The sequence below is a fragment of the Eptesicus fuscus genome, chromosome 13 (assembly GCF_027574615.1).
Source record: "Eptesicus fuscus isolate TK198812 chromosome 13, DD_ASM_mEF_20220401, whole genome shotgun sequence".
Lineage (NCBI taxonomy): Eukaryota > Metazoa > Chordata > Mammalia > Chiroptera > Vespertilionidae > Eptesicus > Eptesicus fuscus.
In genome coordinates this window covers 26,636,563-26,662,757 of record NC_072485.1, presented here as the reverse complement: position 1 = coordinate 26,662,757, position 26,195 = coordinate 26,636,563, and the positions used below count along the sequence as shown (strand labels likewise).

The window sequence follows — 26,195 nt, the reverse complement described above, 5'->3', positions numbered from 1 at the left end:
CCATTTTGAATTTGTCTTTGTTGCGATACAAAAAAATGGAGTCATGATGAGTCACTAAGCACCAAGTAAAGGCTTTGTTATGCAAAATGGTAAAAATAATTATGTTCTGTCAATACTATTTCTGTGAAACTTCACACATGTTTTTAGAAAGTAAGTCCTCAGTGAGGCGGAACATTTGGTTCATCCGAAGTGCTACACTTGAAAAGAGTCAAGGGAAGCATATCAGCGTGCTGATGCTCACCTCACTACACCGGCCTCTGCTTGGTAACAGCCCCCTTGAGTTTTTCTCATAACCCTCAGCATGAACTGAAATTAGTTCCAGAGCTGGAAAGATCAGTAGCTTCATGAAGAATTAAGAATCTATAAAATCCATTTTTTTTCTGGGAGCAAATGGTCAACTGGATTCCTTTCCTCGGTGCAAGTGAACAGACATTTCAGAAAGCACAATTTTCTGAAAACAATAATAGAGTTGTCCCTTCATATACACATTTGCTTTGATAGTCCTAGGGGCTGCAACTGCTTTTCTATAGCAAAGATCACCTTTTGCATTTTTAAATGAGGCATCTGCTAAGGTTCTTGTTTATAAGAGGATTATAATGAATATTGACAATTCCTATCCTTGGCTTTATACTCTGCTCCTTTTCAGCCTGCTTTGTTGGAGTTCCTTAAGACTAACTGGGCCCTATTAAGTTCTCTGTCTGCACTAATTTCTTACCTGTTCATACACACACACACACACACACACACACACACACACACACACATATGCACACATGCATATACATGTATACATATATGCATACACACATATATATATTATTTAATTCCTCTCTCCTAAGATTCAGATTCATATATCCAAACGGGCCAAAGTTGTCTCAAATTTAACAAGTTTCTTTGTCTTTTCCTCACACTACTTGACACCATAATCCATTCACCCTGTCTCATTAAGCAGAAGTTGAAAATTTTTTTCTTCATTATTTCCATCTATTCCATTAGGAAGGGAAGTCCCATCTCTTTAAAAGATATGTTTACAACATACCCACTGCTCTCTATCTCCTGTCACCCACTGAAACCAAGTCAATATCTTCCTTTTACAGATTACTTCATGTGTCCTAATTGCATTGATTTCAACGTTAATCAAGCTCTCCTTCCCAGAGAAAGAGCATTTCTCTTTCCTAATAATTTGCTCTAATAAAAGTCTAAGGTAGGGCTCTCATGAGCCTGGCCTGAGTCATATTTTAGTGTCTCTTTTAGTGTCTCTTCCCCAGCGCATCCCAGCCAGAACCAAGTCCTGGACCAGAGGAAAACATTGCTCTTACTTGTCAAGAGTAGTTATGTGGAATTCTGGGGCCATCCCCACCCAAACCCTGGGGACAGAAAGAAGGAAAATATCATTCCCTAAAGCAACACCAAGGCATTATTTCCAAGAGATGGGGAAATGGATGTTGGGAGGCGAGAACAATGGATGCTGCCACTTCCACTGTTGCCCCCTACAATACATTCTCCACATATCGGGTAGTATGCTTATTTAAAAAACTCAAATTATATCATTTCACTACCTTTTAAAACTCTGTTCATGGTTCTTGTTGCCATTAGGATACACTCACAACACCTTTTAGTAGCTACGAGGCCACACAATATCTGGAACCAGCTCACTATTCAGTTTTATCTCATGCCACTTTCTTCCTCACCCACTGCACTCTTAGATTAAAGTTGTTTTTTTTTTTTTTTTTTTTAGCAAAATTCTTTCCCACCTTAGGCATTTGCACTCACTGTGCTCTCTGCCTAGAGATACCTTTGGCCTACTCTTGCTATCTCGTTACTTCTTATCCTTCATGTCTCAGTTCATGCCACTTCCCCAGAGAGCTTTCTCTGCCTAGTCACCTCTACATTCTTAATTTTCTGTTTTAGTGTCTCTTTCTTTCTTGCTTATGCATCTCCTAGCTCTAAACGTTATTATTGCCTATCTTCCCCAATTGAATGTAAGCTCTAAGAGGAGAGGGGCTATGGTACCTTTTTTTCCCCATCACAAACCCAGAACTTACCACAGTTTCTTTGGGTCAATATAATCTGAGTCATTGAATCCTTATGGGCTATTTCTGCCATGGCTCATTTTTTATATTTTCATACACATCACTGGATATCTGCAATGCTGCATCAGCTACTGTAACATCTAGTTGCTTTTAGTATTAATACCTTACAAAGCTTATTCCATATCGCATTAACAACACTTAGTCCATTCCTTAAATAAAAAATTCTTTTCCTGCCTTTAAACAATACATGTATTTTTGCATGATTACACATTTTATTAATAAATCATGGAATTGTAAAATAGCATAAAAACAGTGAAGGGCACAGGCCCTTCTACAGGATCAGATAATCACAGAAGGCTCTGTTAGATCATACCCAGCATTCCACCGAAAAGACACTTCACTAATCCTTTTTGTCCATTTCAAAGCCTTTTCCAAAATCTCCTGATGTATGGCATTTACTGCTGCAGAAAGACTATCTACCCTATTTGCTTCACCAATGGAACTCTGAAGCTTGGAGGGGAACAGAGAACCCTGTTCCCTGGCCCCCCAAAAATGGTCTATTGCCAGCATTTTGGATCCAGGGAGCTAATAACATTCTGATGCATTCATTGTAAAAAGTACATGTCTTTAAAGTGCATATTACTCTTATCTTTCCTCCCTGCCATATTACATTACATTCTCTCCCTGCAACAGCATAGATATATGTTTATCCATTTTTATTTATTTTTTTCAGTGTGAAAATCCCTTTTTATTTTATTTTTTCTTTATTGATTAAGGTATTACATATGTGTCTTTATCCCCCCTTGCCCCATATATCCTCCAATTACTAGGTCATGTAATTGACCTAGTAATTGGAGGATATTATTTTTCTGATTTTTTTTGGCTGTTGTTCAAAATTAACTTTATTTTTCAGCTTTACTTCATCAGGATGTGGTAACAAAATTGGCAAGTACAAAAAGGATACTGATATTGGGCTTAAAGAAAACGCTTCTGGCGAACTGGTAGGAAGGTGAAAGTAACAAAGACAAACACAGAATTGGAGTTTTTCAAAAGTGAGTTCAAATGTTAGTTACACCGCCATCTGTGACTAAAGGCGACTTGCCCTATCTAAGCCTGTTTTCTCATCTGTCATTGGGTTTGAGATCACTCATGTTCCCACTGTAACGCCTGAGCCCTTTGTCACCGGTGTGGCCCTTTTTGGCCTTGTGAGACCCACTGGTCCAGGCTAAGGAGAGAAGGCCACCTGGTTGAGGTGATTTGAGGGTCTGGACTTGGCTCAGTAAGCTTCACTGGCTTTGCCCTGCCTGGGCCCAAAGCCAGAGAGCTTGGCAGGTTGGTGGCACCATACCCAAACCGAAGGGAGCAGGGAACAGAGGGATGAGGGAGGATCAGCAGCTATTCTGGAGGGAGGAAGCCAATGAACATGGAATTCTTCCATTCTGCTTCTAATTTCAACCAGGTTCTGCCCAAATGAAAAAGATCTGAACTCTTCTGCAACCTGTTCTTCCCAGGACAGGGCGTCTACTCCTTGCTCCATAAACAAGAGAGCAGATGGGGCAACTTAATTTCCTCCTTCTTCAAAACAAATGGGGCTCCTCATGGTTTCTCTTTGCTTCCCGATGCAGAGGGGTTTTGACAAACCTCTAAGTAATCATGATGCCCTTTTCATCCGTGGTGCCTTTAGTCTCATCCCAACACCCCTTCATCTGCCTGACTGCCTTTCTCTCCCAAAACTAAATGCAAACTCTCCCAGGGCTCTGCTTTGTCCTTCTAGTTTGAGGTTCCCTCCGCTGTGTCCCAAATACTCAATATGCTTATGGGTAGATGCTGTTGAACAGGTGACTAATCGTCTGGACTGAATGGCCATGGGTGTGAATGCTGATGACAAACCCTGGAGTTAAGGTGAGACTCCTGGGACAGAGTCTGATGTTTGCTCCCTAGAAATGGGTTAAACTTTGTGTGTTTTAAAAACCAGGAGATTAAAAAATTGCATTTCACTATTAGACTGATGAGAGACTATCCTAAATTCCTACCTGGACTCCAACAGAGAAAGATACTTGAACAGAGTTGACAGAGTAAGTTGCCTAAGGACAGCAACAGATGATCACACACTTCTGTTTTTATCTTCCTATTTCTGGTTTAGAATTATGAAGTGATTACATTTAACTCCACTGCTCCTGCTCAAAAGTAATGCAGTACGTAGTTTATGTTAAAAAAAAAGTATCTTACAGCCCTTTTTGATTGAACTTGTGTTTTCCTCATGACTGGTAATTCACTGTCTCCCAGAATGGTCACTTGTGCTCACTGACTGCTATTGTATTAAACTTGGAATTATAGGTAGGGACGCAAAGCGAAACCATTGGGGATCCCCATTTATTTCTAAGGAGGAGAAAATTAAATTGTCCCATCTGCTCACTTGTTTATGGAGCAAGAAGTGGACTCTATGTCCCAGGAGTGTTTTGCTCCTTGGGTGCTGGTTAGAAGAGGCGAATCAAAAGTTGAAGGGAGTTTTAATGGCCAGGCACTCTCTGCTAGCCATTTTGGCAAGACCTGGGACCTAATGCTCCCTTGGTACTCTGGATGGAACATTGGACCAACATCAATAGTGGCAGGAACCTTTGGGGCCTGATGTCTTCAATACCAGAGTCCTGGCCTTTCTGTCCTGCCTGCTTCTAAAAGCGGAGAAATTGCTTCTCCTGAGGCAAACAGAGGCCACAGCCCTACAGTGAGCTAAGCTCCCATGCACTGTGTTTGTTTGTTTGTTTTAATCTCCCATTTCCCCCCTCCATCACCTTTTAGAAAAGGTTTCCCCATCCACCCTCCACCTTCCCCTTCCCCTCCCCTACTAATATTTATCTAAGGCCCACCCAGATCTTTTTATCACCTTCCTCTCTCCCTTGGTCAGTTGGTCAGACCTCCAAGCTCCCCATCAGTGGACCACTGACACCCCTATTCTCCTCCCCAATTCTCTGCCTTGGTCTGCTCCTGCCCCAGGGGGCTCCTGCAGGCGAGATAGGAAAGAACATGTCGCAAGAAAGGCCAGGATTGTTCGCCTTCCGCAGCAGCTCACCCTGGTGACCCCGAGCGCCATGGCTTCCTCTTCACCAGGCAGCAGCTCAGTGGGACGAAGCAGAAAACCAGAGAGCCCCCGAGGAGCCAGGGGCCTTAACCAAGCACAGATCAACAGCCACTCCACCGCAGCATGCCCCAGGCACTGTGTTTATGCCAGTCCTCAGAATTCTAAGCACGAATGCTTCCTTTCTAAATCTTGCTCAAAATGTTCAGCTCCTCTATCTCCCTCCAGCCTGGGAACCTCTGAGGTGTGCAAGCAGGGTGGAGAAGGTACTTAGAAATGGACCAGTAAGGTGAGCTCACCCCTTCCGTGGGTGGAATTTTACTGCTAAATCTTCTCCTGATTCCTGGGCTCCGTTGGTCGTCCCTATTCCTCTAACACCTTCCTGATTCCCTCTTTGTTCATCAACCATCTGCACCTGACACACCAGATTTGCATCGCAGTATCACTATGTAAAACTGGGTGAGCTGGGATAAGTAGTTTAAGTTACCCGATCTTCTATTTTTGCATCTTAAAAGTGGAAATGTTACTTAATCATATTTTGGCTTGAGAATTATATGAGATAATAAATCTAAAACACCTCCCAAAGTGTTAAACATAATTTGCCAAAATATATGATTGTACTTCTTTTTGCTTAGCTAGAATTATTGACATTTTTATATAAAAACTAGAGGCCTGGTGCATGGATTCGTGCATCAGTGGGGTCCCTTGGCCTGGCCTGCTGGGATTGGGCTGAAACCAGCTCTCCAACATCCCCAGAGGGGTCCCAAATTGTGAGAGGGACCCCACCGGTGCATGATCGGGCCGGGGAGGGATTGTGGGAGGGCTCCAGGGAGTGTCCAACCCATCTTGCCCAGTCCCGATTGGCTGGACCCCAGCAGCAAGCTAACCTACCAGTCAGAGCATCTGCCCCCTGGTGGTCAGTGCACATCATAGCAACTGGTCGAACAGTCAAACAGTCGGAGGGATAATTAGCATATTAGGCTTTTATATCTATAATAATAAAAGTGTAATATGCTAATTAGACCGGAAATCCTTCCAGACGACCTTCCGGATGAAGCTGGGGCTGTGAGGGAAGCCCGGGTCCTGGGTGCCAGAGGGTAGCTGGTGCTGGCAGCCAGGGGAAGGAAGGCCTACTCTTGCACAAATTTCGTGCATCAGACCTCTAGTATATAGATAACTGAAGTAGAATATAATACAACTGTAATGTGAAGAACATATTTCTGTAACTAGATATAGTTAAATCTTTGGGGGAGGCAAAATATTTGCTGAGATTTATATAGAATAAGACACATGTAGGTAATATGTGTTTATATCTAACTTAAATCTACTGCAATTGTGTACACATTTTGGCAAGAGAAAACTTTGTTTTGTTCTTTATGACTTCTAGAATTTCCTATATCCAATCTTAAGTTGTAAGGAAAAACTAAAGATGTGATTTAAAAGTCAGCTTGATATATATATATATATATGTGTGTGTGTGTGTGTATGTATTATACATGAACATATACCAATGGATATTTCTGACCATTTTTATCCTTATTTATTAGGTTATTATTGACCTGGAGTGTAGACCCTTATTAAAAGTATTAATGCTGGTCACAATTATAATGCTAATGAATGTTTGGAGAAGCTATTTAGAAAATATTTTGAAATATTAAAATTAAGAGAAAAATAAATGGTTATACATTATTATATACTACTAGAGGCCCAGTGCATGAAATTTGTGCATGAGGGAGGGGGTGTCCCTTCAGACCAGCCTGCACCCTCTTGCAGCCCGGGACCCCTTGCTCCTTACCGCTCGGCTCGCTGCTCCTTAGGGCTGCCACAGAGGCAGGAGAGGCTCCTGCCACCGCTGCTGTGCTCGCCAGCTGTGAGCCTAGCTTCTGGCTGAGCAGCGCTCCCCCTGTGGGAGCGTATTGACCACCAGGGGGCAGCTCCTTCATTGAGCATCTGCCCCCTGGTGGTCAGTGCGCATCATAGCAACTGGTTGTTCTGCCATAATGGTCACTTAGGCTTTTATTATATAGATTTCTTTTCTATTATACCTAGATAATCATTTGATAATAGGTGGTGTAGCTTATAAATGAGTATAAATAATAGGTGGTGTAGCTTATAAATGTTACTTATAAATGAGTAACTTATTTTTAAATCCAGGAAAAGTAAAAAATAAATGATTGTATTTCTTTAAGAAACATACATAAGTAAACTTATCTGATTGTGTGAGATGATAAAATATTTAATTAGTGTGAGTTATTTTATGTAATTTATTTGAATATTCAACAAAGTTTTTGACAAGTTTACATTTAGGAAAGTTACCTAAATGTAAAATTTTCAACAGATTTCTAATTATTATTAAGTGACTTTAGTAAGATATTTCAGACAAACAAAAATAGCCATATCTTTGCATGAACAGCTATATTATTATTCTAAATTCAGATGGCTTCACGGTCCCAACTATGTGATCTTGAGTTAGTTTCCTACCTTTCTATGTTTTCATAAGTCAGCTATAATATTTATTATGATAGCATAGCATACTTAAGATGATTACATATAAAAGATGTATGTGGCCTGGCCAGTGTTGCTCAGTGGTTGAGTATCGACCCATGAACCAGGAGGTCATGGTTCAATTCCCAGTCAGGGCATATGCCCAGGTTGCTGGCTTGATCCCCAGTAGGGGGTGTGCAGGAGTCAGCTGATTGATGATTCTCTCTCATCATAGATGTTTCTAGCTGTCCTCCTTTCCTCTCTCTGAAATTAATAAAAACATTTTAAAGAAGGCGTATGTGTGTGTGTATACATACAAAGCTCTGTCATGACAATTTAAAGGCAAACAACTTAGCCACCAAACAAAGTATAGAATTTTGTTGTGAGTAAAGAGATCAGGTTTATCGTCTCCCTTACAGTAGAACATTTTTCTTCTGCTTTTTGTAGGTGGAGTGTTACAGCCAAGCGTGTGTTCTGATTAGGAAGCCCTATTCTTGGAAAGGTCAAGCATAGACCTAGTAGGGCTAAGAGTAAAGGAGATATGGGATGCATTTTTAGAGTTGACCTCGTCTAGGATTTAAGAGTCAGAGTTGAAAAAGTTATTGCTTTTTAGGAGAAGAGAGTAGATAGGGTTTGTGAGCAGAAGGCTTAGCTAGGAATTAAGATTGTGAATAAAAGTGGTATCTTTGACATTCAATTTCTTGGGATTTTTTTAGCACAATCTTAGGAGAGTAGGAGACATACCAGAGACTGATATTTGAGAGAAATACATATGTGGCTAATGATTAACAAATAGTTATTTGCTTTCCTACTTTAAAAGACCCAAAGTAATTTTACATTTTTTATGATACTATTTGATATCATATACTTTGGTTTTAGTTTTGTTTGCTTTGTTTTATTTTACAAATAGCACTGAGTTATGAAGGAGTGTAACAGCTGAATCTGAGAGACCTGGAGGCAAATGAAGACATTGACTTTCAGGTAAGTTCAGGTCCTGCCCCAAATCTTAACAACCATTACAGACAGAGCTTGGACTGGAATTTAGGTTTCATAGCTGACTTCTTCTCAGGACACTGTGTTGAATAGCAGTAGGTGGGAATTTGTCTTATGAAGTGCAGAGATACATTTAGAGAAAAATGATCCAAACAATATCTATATAACAATAACCATTAAAATTTAAATAAACATTAAATTTTCAAAAGAAATCTTTCACAAATGCTGGTGACATTTGAAGAGTGGTCATGTAGAATTTGCCTTCAGATAGATCTAACTTTGCAGGACTTGGAAGAGGGTGATAGGAACATTTCTACATGAACAAGGGTTGTCTGCCTGTCTTTTCATTATGCTAAAAGCTTCCCTCCTTTTCTGCCTGGAAGTCACACATCAAAAGATATAGCTCTGAACTATTTGAATATGATAATGTGTTTTTTTTTCTCCATTTTCCAATCAGTTGAACTGTTTAATAATATTTTTTTAAAATGTTGCTTTTGTTCTCTGCTAGTCTTTTTTGTTAAATTAATTAATTTCAGAGAGACAGGGAGAGGGAGAGAGAGAAACATCAATGATGAGAGAGAATCATTGATGGGCTGCCTCCCACATGCCCTCCACTGGGGATTGAGCTTGCAACCTGGGCATGTGCCATTGACCAGAATCGAACCTGGGACCCTTCAGTCAGCAGGCGGATGCTCCATCCACTGAGCCAAACCAGCCAGGGCTGTTTAATCATATTTTTAAACTATACCAATTTAGTGAGCTGCACAATTTTTTCCAATATTGAACATTTTTGCAATATCAACAAAAATGTAAAATTAAAGGCATTTATACATTTAAAATATGGACAAGTTTTTATAAAAATCTAATATTTGTTTAGATAGGTAGAAATAGATAAATACATGAGAAAAGGATGTGAACCATAAACTCTGACAAATCATGAAAAATTATTGTTTCACATCAGTGCACATTACTCAGAGTATGATTTTTTATTTCTTAAAAGCATAATAATATGTAAATATAAAAGGGAACAGTGTAAAAAAGCAAAGTACTGAATGCTCTGTAAGTGAATTTTTCATAATCTATAATGACAATACAAGGATACTTGCTGAGACTAGATCACTGGTATTTCTTTAAGTGCTTAAGAGAGCATCTTCTTTTAGTGATAAATAACTGCTTTGCAGTAAGTATGTCACTGGGCTTGTTATTATGCTTGTTTCTTTTTCCACTAGTACTTTTGCATTGTGCTTGAATTTCACTTTACACTTAGTAATGTATTCTAAACATATTTTTAGGCTGTTTTCAGTTTTGTACTCAATCTGATTTTTCTGGATAGAGCATTTGTTGAAAAAGGCAGGGAAACATTGCCTATCAACAAACCGTAACTTTGTCAGTGTCAGGCAGAATTATTGCTCCAATGCTCCATTTCGTACTGCACAGAAAGGCATTTTTAGGTGGCCATGCCACTGATGTCTCTAATCATGGACAGCATCTTTTATTCACTAAAGTTCACATCCTCCAAATTCTTCCTACTCAGTCTTGACCACATGATCAACTTTCAATTAATCTCTTTCAGGAATCCTTGATTTTCCAATTTTTTTCCTTTATGTTTTACCTAATTTTCCAATGTTCAACCTAAGGCAAATTATAAATGTTCCTGCTTATGTTTCATGTGTATTTTCTTGGTTCCTACTCCCAATCATCTAAGCATTAATGGATATATTCATGACATTGGCCTAATTGAGTCCAGTTCTATTTTATTTTGGCCTACTTGAGTCCAAATTTATTTCCTTTACTAAATATATATGATCAATTCTAGAGGATTCTGGAAAGGAAACCTATAATGTATTGAGTTCCTGTAATTTGACTGGCATTGGGTTAATATTTAACATATATTTTCAACCAATTTTACCTGCATGATAGTATGACATTAACCTCCTTCTCTTTCCCACTGCCTCTACTCAAATTAAAGACCTCTGTTAGACTTCCAGTTGAGAAGTCAGAGTAGGTAAATATTGTGCTGACCTGCTCCCATGACCACAAAATTACAACTCAATTATAGAACAAATTGAGAACCACCTGAAGACTAGCTGAACTGATGCCCTATCCCTAAGGATATAAAGAAGCCACAACAAGACCAGTAGGAGGGCCTGAAACAGGAAGGGGAAGGTCCCACATCCATGGTGTGGCAATTAAGAATTGGGAGAATTTGGCTAGGTGTTCCATGCTGAAGAATGAGGGGTCCCGGTGGGCACCAGTGCTGGGAAGCAGAGTCCCCATAACATTTGGCTGTGAAAACCAGCAGGGATTGTGTCTGAGTGAGATGGAGCACTGCTGGAGTCCCAGGTGTTCCTCTTGGTCACAAACCCATTAGCTTTGGGATCCAGTATGAGGCAGCGGCTTGAAAAGTGCCAGGGACATACAGGGAGGAACTGAACTGACTAGTTTCAGGTGGAGGGCTAGAGGGGCAGGGGACAGGGCATCTTTCCAGGGATGAAATTGCTGGAAGGCACAGGCAGATGCCAAATCTAGGTTCTCCATTAACCTGGCTAATACCATTTGCCCTGCCCTCATGATTTCCTGAGACCTTGCCTCATCCACTTGCGCACCACGCTTCCAGTGGCTCTTCCATAGAAGTGGCCTGACTTGGCTCATTCTGCAGATGTTCCTAAAATCTCTCAAATGTCCACAAACCCCAGACGAGTAGTGGCTGGCCTTGGAATGCCCTATACCTCTTGCAAAGTAGCCCCAAGTCTAGCACACGCAGTAACTGGTCTCAACTTGCATTTTAACTTCCATCAGGTGATACCAGGCCTGGCATAAGCTGTGGCCAGTGTTGGCTGAGAACATAGCTTTAACTAAGTGGCTGCTAATGGCATAAGTGGTGGCTGGCCTCAGTTTACATTGTGGTGCCACCAAAGGGTCTCAAGACCAGCACTAGTGGCAGCCAGCCTTGGTTTGCAGCATAGCCAAGTACATCCAAGCACAGTACAAGAGGCCATGAACCACAGATCATTTTGTAGTTGCCACCAGGTAGCCACCAGGAGCAGATGGCAGCTGACGTTGGTTTGCACTGAAGCCCTTTCCAAGAGGCTCTCCAGAACAAACACACACATGAACCAGCTTCAGACAACAATAGTGAACCACTGAACCAGATCTACAAGGACACACCTGAAGGGTGGACTTGGCTGGCACCAGTGCCACGCTGAAATGACCCCTGTTCTGTGGGGTCAGCCCTTGTATATCAGCTTTTCCATTGTAGTCATGGCCAGACCTCAGAGACAGTCAATCCCACCCCCACCCACTAACATGCTAACAGTAATCAAGGATCAACTATAATAGGATAGTACATACAACCCACACATGGGACACTCCCACAGCACCCAATTCAGGTGAACAGAGAAACTGTGCCATATGGCCTCACAGGACAACTACTATATAACGTCACTCTGTCAAGTTTGTGAGATAGCAGGTCAACCTAATAAATGAAATAAACACAGGGAGGCAGCCAAAATGAAGAGACAAAGAAACATGTCCCAAGTCCATAATGTGGTGAAGGCCTGGGGGCTGGAGGTGGAGAAGGATACAAGGGGTGACTGAGGGGAGGAGGGGATATCTTATAATAGTTTAAACAGTAAAGATTTTTTTTTTTAATTCCAGAAAAAGAACTAAGTGAAATGAAGACAAGAAAGCAATGTACTAGATACAGAGTTCAAAACACTGGTTATAAGGATGCTCAATGAACTTGAATAAAAAATAGATAAACTCAGTGAGGCCCTCACAAAAAGAAAGAAACCATAAAATAGAACCAGTCAGAAATGAAGAATACAAAAAAAGGAAGAATACAAAAACAAATGAATTATTAAAGGGAATAAACAGTAGATTAGATGAAGCTGAGAATCAAATCAGTGATCTAGAAGACAAGATAGTGGAAAACAATTAGGACAGTAAAAAGATAAAATAATTTTAAAAAATGGGGATTGTTTAAGGGATTTCTGGGACAATATCAATTGTACCAGCATTCGTATAATAAGGATACCAGGATGAAAAGATAAAGAGCAATGTATCAAAACCTATTTGAAGAAATAATGACTGAGAACATATTCCACCTGGTGAAGGAAATATATAAGTTCAGGAAGTGCAAAGAGCCCCCAGAAAATTGACACCAAGATACATCATAATTAAAATTCCAAAGGTTAAAGACAAAGAGAGAATCTTAAGAGTAGTGAGAGAAAAGCAGTTAGTTCCCTAAAAGGGAGTGCATATAAGGGTGTCAGCTGATTTCTCAAGAGAAATTTTGCAGGCCAGAAGGGATTTGCAGAAACTATTCAAAATGATGACTTACAACTAAGATTGCTCTACTTAGCAAGTCTATCATTTAGAATGGAAGGAGAGATAGTTTCCCAAACAAGAAAAAGATAAAGGTGTTCATCATCTCTAAATCAGCATTGCAAGAACTATTAAAGGGATTTCTTTAAGTAAAAAAAAAAAGATCCAACATATGAATAAGAAAATATAGGAAGGAAAATATTCTCACTGACAAAGACAAATACTTAGCAAAAGCAGTGGATCAAGCAACTATAATCCTAGTACAAAAGATAAAATTTAAAAGTAGGTATATTCTGTATAATTACAAGAATAAATGAGGGGCTATACAAAAACAGACACAGAAAACATAAATGGGGAAGGGGAACATAAAAATGGTAGTGATTTCAAAATGTTTGAACTTAAGTGACCAAGAACTTAAAATAAAATGCTTACCATAAATCAAAAACCTATAAGAGATACACAAGAAATAAAGAAAAAGGAATCCAAACACAACATTATAAAAAGTCATCAACAGCTCCAGTTAGTTTGGCTCAGTATATAGAGTGTCAGCCTGCAGACTGAAGGGTCCCAGGTTTGATTCTGGTCAAGGACACATGTCTGGGTTTTGGGCTTGATCACCAGTAGGGGGCGTGCAGTAGGCAGTTGATCAATGATTCCTTCTCATCATTGATGTTTCAATCTCTCACCCCCTCTCCTTCCTCTCTGAAATCAATAAAAAATATATTGTAAAAAGTCATCAACATACAAAAGAATAAAAGAGGAACAGAGCAGACCTACAAAAAAAGTCATAAAACAATTCATAAAATGGCAATAATTACTTTAACTGTACCAGGACAAAATGCTCTTATGTTGGCTGAATAATTAAAAAACAGGACATATACACATGCTGTCTTGTCTACAAAGAGACCTATTTCAGTTTGAAAGACACATACAGACTGAATGTAAAGGGGATAGAAAAAATAGTTGATGCAAATAAAGATGAAAAAAAAAAAGCAGGGGTGACAATATTCATATCAGATTTAACAGACTTTAAAACAAGGGCTGAACAGACAAAGAAAGGTATTTCATATTGATAAATAAATCAATCCAACAAGAGGATGTAACTCTTATAAACATCTATGTATCCAACATAGGAGTACCTAAATAAAGGGTGTCCCAAAAATGTATACACACTTTAATAGCTGATAGCTCAATTTTGAAAATAAAATTTATCTTAATAAATACTGCCATTATAATTATTTGAAGTGTATGTATACATTTTTGGGGATACCCTATATGTAAAGCTAATATTGACAGACATAAGGGGAGAGATTGACATTAATACAGTAATAGTAGAGGACTTTTAACACTCCATTGGTATCAATGGATAGATTATTCAGGCATAAAATCAATAAGAAAATAGTGGCCTCAATGACATATAATACCAGATTGACTTGACTGATATTTTTAGAAAATTTTACCCCAAAGCATTAGAATGTGTATATGGAACATTTTCCAGAATAGACCACATGTTGGAAAACAAGTTTCAATAAATTTAAGAAGACTGAAATCATATCAAGCATCTTCTCTGATCACAATGGTATGAAACTAGAAAATAATTACAAGAAGAAATAAAAAGACACACAAACACTTAAATAAAATGCTACTAAACAATGAGCAGGTTAACAAGATAAACTCAGAAAACTATGAGACATTGAAGAAAGAAATTGAAGAAGATACTAATAAATGGAAGGATATACCATGCTCTTGGATAGGAAGAATTAACATTGTTAAAATGTCCATATTACCAAAGAAATCTATAAATGCAATGCAATCGCTATCAAAACACCAATGGCTTGTTTCTTAGAACTAGAACAAATAATCCTAAACTTTATATGCAACCACAAACGACTCTGAATAGCCAACGCAATTTCAAGAAAGAACAAAGTTGGAGTTACCATACTACCTGATATCAAACTATACTACAAAACTGTAGTAATCAAAGCAGCATGGTATCAGAATAAAAACAGACACATAAATCAATGAAAAGAATAGTGAGCCCAGAAATAAGTCCATGCCTATTTGGTCAATTAATCTCTGATGAAGGAAGCAATAATATAAAATAGTCTTTTCAATAAATGGTGGTGGGAAAACTGGATAGATACAGGCAAAAAAAAAAAAAAAAAAGGAACAATTTCTTATACTATATATATTAATAAACTATAAGTGGATTAAATAATAAAATATAAGACCCCAAACCATAAAACTCCTTGAAGAAAACATAAGCAGTAAATTCTTTGACAGATATCACCTCATGCCTATCAAAATGGCTATCATCAATACAAAATGAGTGTTGGTGAGGATGTGGAGAAAGGGAACCCTGGTGCATTTTTTGGTGGGATTATAAATTGGTGCAGTCAATTAGAAAAGAATATGGAGGTTTCTCAAAAAACTAAAAATGAAACTCCCATATGCCTGAGCAATTCCACTTCTGGGTATTTATATGAAGAAATAATAAAAAAAAAAAACACACCATTAAATCGCACTCCTATGTTCATTGATAAATTATTTCCAAGAGCCAAGATACAGTCCCTAACTGCTTCTGCCTGCCAGCCTGATCACCTGCCAGCCTGATTGATGTCTAACCACTCCCCTGCCAGCCTGATTGGCCCCTAACTGCCCTCCCCTGCAGGCCATCTTGTGTCCACATGGGGGCAGCCATCTTGTGTTGTAGTGACAGTCAATTTGCATATTACTCTTTTATTAGATAGGATAGAGGCCTGGTGCATGGGTGGGGGCCAGCTGGTTGGCCCTGAAGGGTGTCCTGGATCAGGGTGGGGGCTCCCTTTGGGTGTGGGGTGGCCTGGACAAGGGGCCTGTGGTGGCTGGCCATGCCCACTGGCAACCCAAGCGGAGGCCCTGGTATGTGGGATTTATTTATCTTCTATAATTGAAGCTTTGTAGCCTTGAGCGGAGGCCAGGGCAGGCCAGGAAGCTTGGCTTTCTCCATCACCGGTGGCAACCCAAGCCTCCTGCTCTCTCCACCTCCATGGCTGCCGCCATTTTTGTTGGGATTCATTTATATTCTATAATTGAAACTTTGTAGCCTGAGTGGATTCCAGGGCTGGCCAGGGTGTGCAGGAAGCTTAGCTTCTTCCATTGCCAGGGGAAACCCAAGCCTCCTGCTCACTCCATGGCCGCATCCATCTTGGTTGGGTTAATTTGCATACTTGCTCCTGATTGGCTGGTGGGCATGGCTTGTGGGTGTAGTGGAGGTATGGTCAATTTGCAATATTACTCTTTTATTAGATAGGATGCTCTTGTTTAAAAATTTGCCGTGGCTTATCATTGCCTTACAGTAGATTTCAAGGACAGGTGAGACTTAAGTGGAAATACAAGTTGATTCACTAGGACATGAGAAGAATAACATATAAAATACTTTTGTATTATTACAGTAATGAAGAATATATATTTTGTAAGTCAATAAATATAAAAATGTTTATTCCTTCTGCTTGAAATGTTTCCTTTCATTCCTTTAGGCTCCAATCTTAACCATTTTTCAAACTATAGATCAGATGCCAATTCATCTGTGAGCATTTTAACAATCAGAGCAGTTTTGATTATAAATATCAGAGCACTACTCAAATTAACATAATTAACAAATGAAATAAAGGTTCATTCCATTGAAAGATTAAGATGAAGAGAAAGCTTCATGTGTAGTTTCACCGGGCCCCAAAGCCATTTTCCCATGATTCTCTTGGCTCTCTAGTGCTTTCTGTAATCTCTGTCATCAGGTTGGTTTCCTTCCTGGTAACAAAAGTCATAGCAAATATAAGCCTTATACTTGTATTCTGTATCATGTAAAACAAAAAACCAGAAAACTTCTGTGCCACCCTGATCCTTGCTGCAATTCAATAAAAGCCATTGGCTTTTTTAATTTTAATTTTAAATTTATTTTTTTATTTTTTATTAGCTCAGGTCATCTTCCCACTCTTGTGGCTGCATAAATGCTGATTAGTTTAGGTCAGACAAGGCCTACTTCTGAGTTAAACTGGCCAAGGTCCACCCCTGGAACTTGCAGGTCATCAATTTCATGAATATTTTAAAATAAAGATAAAAACAGTATGTTCTGACTAAGTAAACAGCAGTTTCCACTACAAGCCTTAAGTCATTTACCAACTAAAAATGAACTCTTTATTTCCTGAATTGCTATGATATTCTATTTATGCACCTTCTTTTATCCTTATTTTTTATTTGTATTATTGCTATTTTGTTTCACATAATGAAACAGGCTTGAAGCTGCTTGAGGGACAAGTACTTGTGTCTGATTCATGTTTCTTTTTGTGTGCTTTCCCCCACCTTAGCACTAAATGACATTTATTGTTCTATAAATCTTGAGACTCAAAAAGGAATCCTATATAGATAAGCAAAACTAAAACAATTAACGGAAGCTCCCTTCTTTCCCAAGTGATTGGTACAGAAAACATGTGGTCATATAAAAGCAAAGTGGAAATGACAGAAAGGAAGGCTCTACTGCTGTTAGGGACTATAAGCAACTTCTTGTTGTCCTGTATCTAGTAAAGTGCTTAGATTAGTATACATAAAACAAAAGAATGCATAAATACAAAAATAATTGAATGACTATAAAATAGTTTCTTTGAAATATAGGTTCCCTTTAATTAGATTTCAAGCAAAGTGTAGCATAACATATTCATGTATGAATGAACTCATTCATTAGAGAAAACTTGGATGCAGTTACTTATAACACGGCTTCCATTTCAGCATTTCATTTATTTCTTTAAGATTTTATTTTTTGAGGGCAGGAGGTGTCTTTTAAATGGCTTCTTCTTAATTACATATCTTTTCTAATATACAGATAGTCCATGGAAAAATGCTACTTGTCAAAAAAAAAAAGTAAAGGAAGGAAATTAGAAAGTGATTACGAGGGATGGCATATTAGCCTGCCAAATATCATGCCTTTCTATACGGAAAGAACTTTGACCTTGGACAACTCTTACTTGCATTTAAATGAATAATAATCACTTAACACTATTATTAGATAAATTAGCTGATAAATTTCTTCTCATCAGAATTTTAATAAAATTTACATAGCCTCCAGGTTTACTTTAGATGATTTCATTTCACCTAATATAGAAGATACAGTTAATGAAAATTATTTTTACATAACTTTACTCACCAGAAATCTTTGTCTATCAAAATGCTTCATTCAAGCATTAAGCATGCATCTACTTAATCTCAAGACCCATATATACAATGGCCATTTGAAATACTCCATGTTGGTGTCACACATTCAAAACCTGAATCCAAGATTTATCCCCATCAAACCAGTTTCTCCTCTAAGGTTAACTTGGTAAGTGACTTTTTCACACATTTAGTTGTTCTTTTCAGAAACTTGGGAGTCAACATTGACATTTTCCCTACCTCATTTCCTCACATCAAATTAATTTTAAAATCTTGCCAATTTTACTTCTCAAATGTGCAAAATGTATCTTGAATGTACTCACTTTTCTCAAACCCTATTGCTCCTGCTCCAGGCCACCATGACCGATTGCCTGCACTTAGACAAACCGTCTCCAAAAAGGCTCTTAATAAGTTTCCATTGCTCTATGGAGAAATATAGAAAATCTAGATAATATAAATCCTGCTTGCTTCTCCATCCTCATCTTTCACTAATCTTCCTTGCTTGGCTCCATCCACACCAACCTTCTCTGTTCCAGAAATGTACTAATTCTTTTGCTTTTACAATCCTTGCACATCCTGTTTTCTGCATGTAAGATATTGCCTTAATCTTTTTATCTCTCTCTTACACACACACACACACACACACACACACACACACACACACACACACACACACACACATATTCTTCCTACCCTAGCTAACTTCTACTCATCCTTCAAATCTCAGTGCTGGAGCTCAGGATGAGACCGAGTAAGTCCATGTGCAGGCCCTTTAAGAGGTGCTGCCTGGGACTCTAGGAGCCCTCCATTTCACTCAGCAACAACCCCCACTGTTTTTTATAGCCAGAAGTTATGGGGACTTCTCTTCTTGGAACTAGAACCCTGGGCTGGGGATTCTGATGTTGGACTCCTCACTCCTTAAGGGGGACCTCTGCAGCCAGGATATCCCTCCTGATTTTTTAAATTCTTATATTAGGATATTCTTATTGATTTTAGAGGGAGGGGGGGAGAGAGAGAGAGGTGAGAGAAAACATTGATCAAACCTGAAACCTTGGGATATGTGGGACAATGCTCTAACCAATGAGTCACACTGGCAATGGCTCCCTCCTGATTTTTATTCACCACAGGTCAGTATCGGACTAACCTGTTCTGTATCCCTCACCCTCCTACCAGTCTCCATGAGGCTTCTACTTTACACTCTTAGGTATCCTTAGGACTTCTGTTCATCTAGATTTTACGCACTCTGAATGATGGTGGTTCTGTAATTTAGTTGTAATTTTGATGTGGTGGTAGGAGGTTCCGAGTACTGCATTTACCTACCCTGACATCTTGACTGGAACTCCTATTTACACGCCTTTTAGATGTTACCATGTTGATCTGAGAAGCTTGAACATTAAACAGTGCACTCTGTAAATAACTTGGTCATATTTTAAGATTGCTTTCTCAGGGGTCTTTTTAAAAAAGTTTTGCTTTGATTCTTTTTGATTTTCATTCTACTTGTTTGAAAGCACTCCTAGACCTTTGCCGCCGGGCATACTCAGTAATGGAAGAGTGGGTTATGAAGTGCAGGCAAGTAGGTCATTTTCATTTTGTTTTAGTTTTACTAAAAGTATGAGCTTGAGGGCTTCCAAGAGACTCAAATTATTATGCTGGCTGATTTTCCACAGACATAAAGTATCTAAAATAGACAGCCATGAACGTATTCACATTGTCTTAATATGTCTCCATCTTTACCTGTGGTGGCCAATGTTGCCTGCAGTGACAAATTTACATTTCATATCAGTAGCTTAATTTTTCATGCTATGGTCATGGTCAAGGATTTAAACAGGTAGGACAAGCAGGGGAGTAAGGTACATGGACCTGTGATAGTCCCACTCCCCAAATTCAGCTTGTTTTGGTTTTTGACCTAGCAAACCCTCAATTACTTTTTCATCTTGGAGCAGGAAATGGTGACATAATATCATGTGTATTTGCTTGGTAATATAATTGTGTATTTCATATGTGGTCATATAAAGTTTACAAATCATCACTTCCAAAAAGTTTGGGTGGTGATAAAGCAAAGCCACCTTGGTAAAGTCTGAGGCTTCCTTGGCAGACAAATTAAGACTTCCTGGGCCTCTTGCCTCCAAGTGTAAGAGTGTTGGAAGGCAGACAAAGTGTAGGACTTAGTTTTTGTCAAAAAACACATGCTAGGTGATTGAAATCTTATTTTGGATTGATTTTAAGAACTTTGAATAGCACTGAAAATACACATTGCATTTCTAGTGGCCGGGCTAATATTACTATAGTCTGAAAGGTTGAATGCATTGAATGCCCATTTAAAAGTATCTAATGATCCTAGAAAGATGGATCACTGTTTTTGGCCCAAATTACATTTTATTTTTTTTTTTTATTTTTTTTTTTTTAAAAAATATATTTTATTGATTTTTTACAGAGAGGAAGAGAGAGGGATAGAGAGTTAGAAACATCGATGAGAGAGAAACATCGATCAGCTGCCTCTTGCACACCCCCTACTGGGGATGTGCCCGCAACCAAGGTACATGCCCTTGACCGGAATCGAACCTGGGACCCTTGAGTCCGCAGGTTGACGCTCTATCCACTGAGCCAAACCGGTTTCGGCCCAAATTACATTTTAATAGAATTCTAACAAAAACAATAAGCATTTTAATAAGTTTCATGAAGTGGCAACATTTTCAAAATGCAAAAGAAATAGCAAGAGTGATGGTGGTGTTTGAATCAGCATACATAACTTGATAGTTCTGAAATATTATGACAACTGACAATACATTACTGGGATCCTGGCTTTACCTTTGTAGTAATAAAGAAGGGGGTTCAAGATTTATAGTCAGGGCCTCAAAAACATGGGATGTACACTATTAAAAAATGTTCTCCTAACCCTGCAGAGATAGTGGTAGCAAAGAACTTAGGGAGCAGATATTGTAGCAGGAAAGAGATGAATTGCATGTGTATTATTATGGAACACAGTTTTGTGGTCTGAGAGTGATGCTTTAAATGCTCAATTTCTCCTGCTCTATCCCCATTGTCTCTGCTAATGTCCAGATTAGGAGTTGGCAAACATCCATAATAATAAAAGCACAATATGCTAATTAAACCGGACATCCTTCCAGATGTCCTTCCAGACAACCTTTCAGACGAAGCCGGCTGTCGGAGGGAAGCCTGGGTCATGGGTGCCAGCAGCCAGGGGAAAGAAGGTCTACTCTTGCATGATTTTCATGCATCGGGCCTCTAGTTTACAATAAAGGGACAGAGAGGAAATATTTTAGGCTTTCTAGGCCATACAGTTCTCTTACAACTACTCAAATCCCACTGTAGCCGTAGACAATACATGTAAAACTGGGCATGGCTGTGATTCAACACAACTTTATTTACAAAAATGGGCAAGGAGTTGAATTTGGCCCACAGTTTGTTGTTTGCTCTTTATCTAGATTCTTGTTTACCAAGACAGATCTTGCCTGGACCATGACATTAGTATCCTTCCTATCTATGAAAAAGTCTTTATATCTTCATTCATTTATTCAAGAAAATTTACAGAATATATAATAAGTACCAGATACCATGTCATATGTTGCAGATATGGCAGTGAAAAAGATAGATTTTTTTATCTTCCCTAGCAGTTTTTGTTTAATAAACAAGTAATATAGGCCCTGGCTGCTGGGTAGATCAATTGGTTAGAGCTTCATCTTGATACAACAAGGTTGTGGGTTTGATTTCTTGTATTGGCACATACAAGAATCAACCAATGAATGCACAAATAAGTGAAGCAACAAATCAGTGTTTCTCTCTCTCTCTCCCCCTTCTATTCTTCCTCTAAAAAAATCAATTAAAAAAGAAACATGATATATAAACAAAGAAGCAAGAAATTAAGATAACAAAACTAATTTTAAATATTATAAAGGAAATAATGTAAAAGAGGTTAATTGAAGTTAGAAGCTCAAGTTAAAATAAGGTGGTCAAGGAATGCTTTCAGAAGAAAGTGACATTTAAGTCAAAGTCTGAATGATAGAGAAAAAAACAAAAACAAAAGACAAACAACTGGCCAATTCATAAGACAGGGAAAATATCATTCCAGAAAAGAGAAATAAAAAGTATAAAGGATGTAAATCTGAGGTGGGAAGATGCTTGATATATCCTGAGAACAGGAAGGAAACCTATATGCCTATAATATAGGGGAAAAGAGGTATAAACAAGGTTGGAAATAAAACAGTATCCAGATCAAGTAGGACCTTGAAGGCCATGGTAATGTGTATGGGATGTTTTCTCACTGCAGTGGGAAGCTCCTAAAAATATTTTATCAGAGGGGTAACAGGATCTTATATATATTTAAAAATTATTCTGGCTGATAGATACTAAATGGAAGGAAAGAAACAAGGCGATTAGAAGTTTCTGCAATGGCTCAGATGAGAAATTCTGAGAGTGGTTGTACAGTAGAGAGAAACGAGAAGTTGGATTTGAAATGCATTTTGAAATATAACGGTAGGGATTGCTAATGTATTAGATATAGCAGTTAAGGGGAGAGAGGAGTCAAAGAAAACTCCTAGATATTTGAATGGAGCATCCAATGGGCTGGTGGTGACAGGTACTGAGATTTGGAGGAGCAGGAGAGCAATCACTGAGTGGGGAGGTGGGGTAAATCAAGAGTTTCACTTTAAATAAGTTGGGTTTAGAGTGTCAAGGAGAATTTAAGAAAAGTTACAAAATAGAAAATTGAATGTGTTTGTAGTTTAAGGTAAAGTTCTGGAATAAAGTTTAAATTTCAGTGGTATTAGCTTATAGACAGTGTTTAAAACATGGGGCCAGGCATTTGCTTCTAGCCAAAATGGAATATAGGTTTGTATTTACCCAGATGCCTTAAATAAATAAAAATAGGACAAAATATAAGAAACAATGATTTAAAGAAATTGAACCACCAGCATCTGAGAGACAAAAAAGCAAATGAGGTAAATTCTACGATTGATCCAACTTTTTTGCCTTAAGAGAATTTCTGGGATGCAGTTAGGGACAGGAACCCCAAACAGATCTCACAGTTTCCCTGAGTTGAGGAAACGAGAGTTGAGAATGCAGAGAAAAATTTATAGGGCAGCACTAGGAGAGGAGAGATGAGGATGCGAAGACAGCTCTCTAGAAGCTGGAAAAGGATTCCCCTGGAGTCTTCAGCTGAGTACCAATCAGCACTTCCTGTGAGAAAACTACCTGTGATGGGGAGAGAGGCACACACTCTCTTATACTTCTTCCTTCCAGGAGGTAGAGCTTACAGAGGAGAAACCTGGCAGATACAATCTTCATCAAGTGGTTGAAGTTAATATTGTCAGTAATAAGACAGTTCTCCTTTGTGTTATCTTTTCCAAAAATCTATAATGCCAGTGTAATCATAAGAAAACATCAGGCAAACCTAAAGTGAAGGACATTCTACAAAGTTCATACTCAGTATTCTCCTGAAGAGTCAAAGTCATGGAAGATAAGAAAAGATGGAGGAATGACCACAGATTGAGGGGACTAGAACATAATAACTAAATCCAATGGGATTTCCTAGAACAACAACAAAGGACATTCGTGGAAAAGCTGGTGGAATCCAAAATAAGCTTGCAGTTTAGTTAGTAATACTGTAGTGATACTAAATTCTCACTTAATAATTATACTGTAGTTATGTGATCTATTAGCATTAAGGGGAAGCTGAATCAAGAGCGTAAGAGAACTCTACTACCTTTGAAACTCTTTTTTTAAATCAAAAATTATTTCGCCATAATTTTTTAAAAGCAATATTAAGACTTTTGAAACAATAAAGCAGAGCCTACACGTCACTGGTGGCATCCTCTCTAACCGTATACACACAAAATACAATGATATTCATTCCAGTCTTTACTATAAATGCACTGGGACCTCGAATGGACCAAGAACTCTCCCATGACTAGGTGTAATAGAGCAAATGAAAGATACATGTTCTTTCATGTATCAAAAGAAATAATGGATGTTATATACATGGGTAGAGAGAGACTGGGAAAGTTTGAAGTTGTAATAATGAAATTGGATTGGATGCTCAGTCGTAAGTATCCTTGAATCATCTTCAAAGTCAGATTATTTTCAAGGTTGATGTGCCTTGGGAAAACCAAGATTTCCTAGAAAAATAACAAAATGGTGTAATTAAAATTCTTCTAATCTCTAATGTTTGTGCAAGAATCCTTTTTTTTTTTTTTTACTAGTCTTTGATGATCGCATGCATTACAGGTTTCTTCATTACCTGAGTGAGTTTCCGGTTGATCACAGTCAGTAGCACAGGCATTAGGGCAGGCTTCCTAAGGCTTCCCAGGTGTAGGCTGAATATTCTTGATAAATCAATCGGTATTCATGTTGTGAAATCAATTATCTTTGTCTATTCTATACCACTTCCAATATTCCTATTTTGTGTCTCCTATTAAAGAACACATTAAATAGAACTACTTTTCTATCATTTCTCCTTTTTGAATGTTAATATTTAGAGGGTTTACTAAATATATTGAAATAAGTATTCTGAGTTTTGAATGAGTGAAGAAAGAAGTATTCACAAGATTTGTATGCTTATGGATTCCTTCTGGGATTTTTTTTGCTGGCAGCACAGCCTGTAAATACATAATATTTTCCAGAAATTATCCTCAGAGGCTCAATCCATTAACTCAAGTGCATGCTACAAAAACAGATTTGTATGTACATGAACAGAGGAGGAAAGAAAATGAGATTTTTTTTTTAATCAAGTACAATGATTCTATAGTTCAGTGCTTGGCAAGACTGGAAGTTATACATTCATTTGTTCTTAAAACTAGTGAATGAATGAATGAATGAATGAATGACTATAGCATCCAGGGTTTCATTTAAAGAGCTTAAAGCATCATAACCTTTCCTTTTGTCTCCAGGAATGTCCTCCAAAGCCATTACAATAGCTGGTGCTTTTCTATTTCAGGAATGTTTCCTATTTGCCAGTAGATGGCAGTCCCTCTTCATTTCTCATCAGAAAAAAGGCAGCAAGGGATTGAAAAGGAAAGGGATGGAAATGGAAACAAGATAAAGGTAGATTTTAAAATTCAGCACATTGTGTTTATTTAATTTTTATGAATGGATACTTTTAAATGACCTAGTAAGAAGCAAGAAAAGTTAAAATATGTCTCAAGTTCATTGGAAATAAAGCATCAAACACAACTGACTTTGTGCTAGCTCATCAAATTTCATACCTATGTGTTACATTTTAATTAAATGACACTGTGTATTTCTTTCTGAAAATAGCTCATCAATAGCCATGTGGATGGAAAATGTGGTTTTCACTGTAACTGTCCCCCAGTTTCTCGCCATGCTGACCACTCAGGTGAGCAGGCGTAGGCTTTTAAGGTTTTTGGGCTCCACTTATTATCAGCCTGGTACCTTGGGGAGCCCTTAAAGAAAGTCTCAAATTATTTTATCTCTAAAATGTTTAAAATTTGTTCAGTAGCACAGGACACTGCAGACATTGGACAAATGCATGCCCTAGCACTGAAGCATTATGTGGAAAACTACCCCAACAGGAGCTATTACACATTTCCACAGAGATTCCCAATATGTGAAACACATCCATGCATTCAAATTACATCTCTGCTACAGTAGTTGCTAGGGAGCAAACGGAGATCACCAATTTTATTTCTTTTAGAAAGTATCTTTATTTGAAACCTAAACCATGGGTTCCAGAATAATTTCCTCAACCTCTTCTCCTCATTACATTCATCATTTCTCCATCTACCTCAGTCAGCCCTCTCCCTAGTCCAATTGGAAGAAAACAAGATGAAAGCCTGGGGAACAATTCAGACTTTCAAATCCTGGGTCTGGTTTCCAGTTGATTTTTTTTGGTATCTTCTTATTTAGTCTGTTCTAAAATTTGTCAACAGCTAAAAACACAACCTTAAATGCTCTAATCTATAATCATTGTTACCTAGAGAACACAGCTCATGGTAAAAAATACATTTTCCTTCAAAATAGGTATCTTCTCACATATTTTGTATTCCTTTAGAAATAATTACTATATGAATATTTTGACTAATTTTATATTGTACTTATATCTGTATTTTTATTTAGCTGTTATACTT

At 38.2% G+C, this 26,195-nt stretch overlaps 1 long non-coding RNA gene across 1 annotated transcript; it reads left to right on the top strand.

The window, feature by feature from the left end:
• The first annotated feature begins 3,058 nt into the window (after positions 1-3,058).
• On the top strand, positions 3,059-12,314 carry LOC129151072 (uncharacterized). Its single transcript, XR_008557877.1, has 3 exons — positions 3,059-3,085; positions 8,504-8,574; positions 12,244-12,314. It is a non-coding gene; the product is annotated as an uncharacterized LOC129151072 (long non-coding RNA).
• Positions 12,315-26,195: the final 13,881 nt, after the last annotated feature.